The sequence below is a fragment of the Ranitomeya imitator genome, chromosome 1, assembly GCF_032444005.1.
Source record: "Ranitomeya imitator isolate aRanImi1 chromosome 1, aRanImi1.pri, whole genome shotgun sequence".
Taxonomy (NCBI): Eukaryota; Metazoa; Chordata; class Amphibia; order Anura; family Dendrobatidae; genus Ranitomeya; species Ranitomeya imitator.
The window spans coordinates 24,933,886-24,936,411 of record NC_091282.1 but is presented as its reverse complement, the minus strand read 5'-3'; the positions used below and the strand labels follow the sequence as shown (position 1 = coordinate 24,936,411).

Sequence of the window (2,526 nt, the reverse complement as noted above, 5' to 3'; positions counted from 1 at the left end):
TCTGCAACGCTCAAACTGCCCCATAGCTATGGCACATAGTGGCTCTGCAACATTCAAACTGTCCCATAGATGTGACACATAGTGGCTCTGCAATGCTCAAACTGCCCCATAGCTATGGCACATAGTGGCTCTGCAACATTCAAACTGTCCCATAGATGTGGCACATAGTGGCTCTGCAACGTTCAAACTGTCCCATAGCTGTGACACTTTGTGGCTCTGCAACGTTCAAAGTGCCCCATAGCTGTGACACATAGTGGCTCTGCAACGTTCATACTGGCCCAAAGGCCTATGCAAATCCATGCAGCGTACCCCCCATTCCCATGAATCACCCAATTAATCCTTCTGCGTGCCCTAATTTTGGGTACCTGCGTACTGACCTCTGCGAATCTCCTTGCGAAGCTCCTGCAGGCGCTCTGGGCTTTTGGACTTGAGATCGCCCCATTTTTTCACAATCTGGGCCTTACTGCGAGTTATCCCAAACCGCTTCCTGAGGCCCTCAGACACCACACGGACAACTTCGTCCTTGTGCTGGTTGCGGTGCAGCACCAGCCCTGTTGTTTCATACTGCATCCGATCCATTGTTCCAATAAGGAACTTGAGCTCTGGGATGCCCATAGGAGGATCACGGCGACTGGCAGCCATTATCAGGATGTCAGGGATCCAAAACAAGCTAGCGCAGGCACGCCGGAACGCTGTAACGTCATCACGCCGTCATAGACCACGAGCGTACATTACGTGACGCTCCGGCGTTATATAACCATCCTTCGAACGGCTTTTACTATGTGCGTTCATTCCGTACCGCTCATGCGTCACAAATGTGACGCTGTCCATAAACTGCAACGCTATTGCGAAGCCGATCTGGCGGCAGGACGGCGTAGTCAAGCTCCTCCTGTGGGCGTTGCTGTTCAGGGTCATTCCATCTAAAATGGCGGCGAGAATGCGTTCTGCTCCTCTGGGGCAGCCAGAGCTCCTTTTTTTTATTACTCAGATGGATGCCCTGGATTATGAGGGTCTGGAGAGCCGCCCTGCCCACCCACACATCCACAAGCGGGAAGTGCTTGGCCACATAACCAGAATGATGGAGAGGAGGTTTGGCGTCTGCCGCAGTCAGCTTCAGCTGAGTAAAAAATGGGCTGACCTCCGCTATAAAACGCCACAAATGTTTGCTGAGTTGCGTGCGGAGGCAAGGCGAGGCAAGTACTAGTATGGGGGGATTGGGAGATGCACGCTGTCAGGAGGGGGGGGGGTTTGGGAGGGAGGCTTGCGCTCATGGTTGCCAACTTGACCTCAAATGCATTAAAACACATGCCCCGTTTTTTTAAAATTTAGTTATTTTCCAAGCAGAATATGCGTTGTCCGTGAGAAAACTTGTCGGGTTCCCTAATCTCAACCACCATCTTGAAATTATTAAGATGTCCGTAATTTTTAGTTTCTCAATTGACCAAAAATATTATCGGAGGAGGTTGGCCTACTGATGAAATGATACGTTTTCCAAAGACAGGAAGACCATTGAACCCCAGAGCCCACAGACATGTCAGAGTATCGCACCCCTGTAAAGTGTGATCTCGATTTTATGTTTCAGTATATTGTAAGCTTTGATCTGCAGCACTCAACATTTGTGTGTAAACATTGTGATTCTTTACTTTAGGTGTAGAGAGACAGCGGCGGCGGCAAGTGAGACCCACCATTGCCACCAGTACCACATCTTCAGACACCAGTGGGAGCCCACAGTCCGGGACATCACGTAAGTTCACAATCATTGATTGCATTTTTTTTAACATCACACGGGACATAACAGGGTAGCTGAAATATTTGAAGACATTACAGACGCAGTAATGACCCAGCGGCCTACCACACCTCCACCATCTGTTGCGACCATGCACCCTCGCACCCCTGTGAAGTGTTATATAAATTTTATGTTTCAGTATATTGTTAGCTTTGATCTGCAGCACTCTACATGTGTTTTTAAAGATTGCGTTTGTAAACTTTCTGTGTAGAGAGACAGCGGCGGCAACAGGTGCCTGCCATTGCCAGCAGCACCACAGCATCCACCACCAGCGGGAGCCCACAGTCCGTGACGTCACGTAAGTTAACAATCATTGATTACAGTTTTTCAACTGCATACGGGACATAAGAGGGTAGCGGTAATATTTGAATACATTACAGACGCAGTAATGACCCAGCGGCCTACCACGCCTCCACCAGACAGCAGACGGCCTCGCACCCCTACACCACCCTCAACACCTCCCTTCCGACACTCCTCTTCCTCCCCCGGGTCGGCGGCATTCTCCCCAGAACATAACATACGTAAGTGACCAAAACAGCGAGCGCTTCCCAACGGCGTGTTCCATAGTTAACCAGATCTGTTATTATTTCCTTTTCGGTGCTGCAGCAGTGTCCAGATCGCTGGGATGGGAAATTAGCACCTCTGGTTCTGGCAATGAGGAACCGGCGTCCCTTCTCCGTAAGTATCAACATAATACGAGTGGTTTTCTGCTGGATGTCACAATAGACAACTAAAACTGT

General features: G+C 49.7%; 1 long non-coding RNA gene across 1 annotated transcript; it reads left to right on the top strand.

Moving 5' to 3' along the window:
• The first annotated feature begins 1,644 nt into the window (after positions 1-1,644).
• On the top strand, positions 1,645-2,292 carry LOC138657576 (uncharacterized). Its single transcript, XR_011317068.1, has 3 exons — positions 1,645-1,744; positions 1,998-2,084; positions 2,167-2,292. It is a non-coding gene; the product is annotated as an uncharacterized lncRNA (long non-coding RNA).
• Positions 2,293-2,526: the final 234 nt, after the last annotated feature.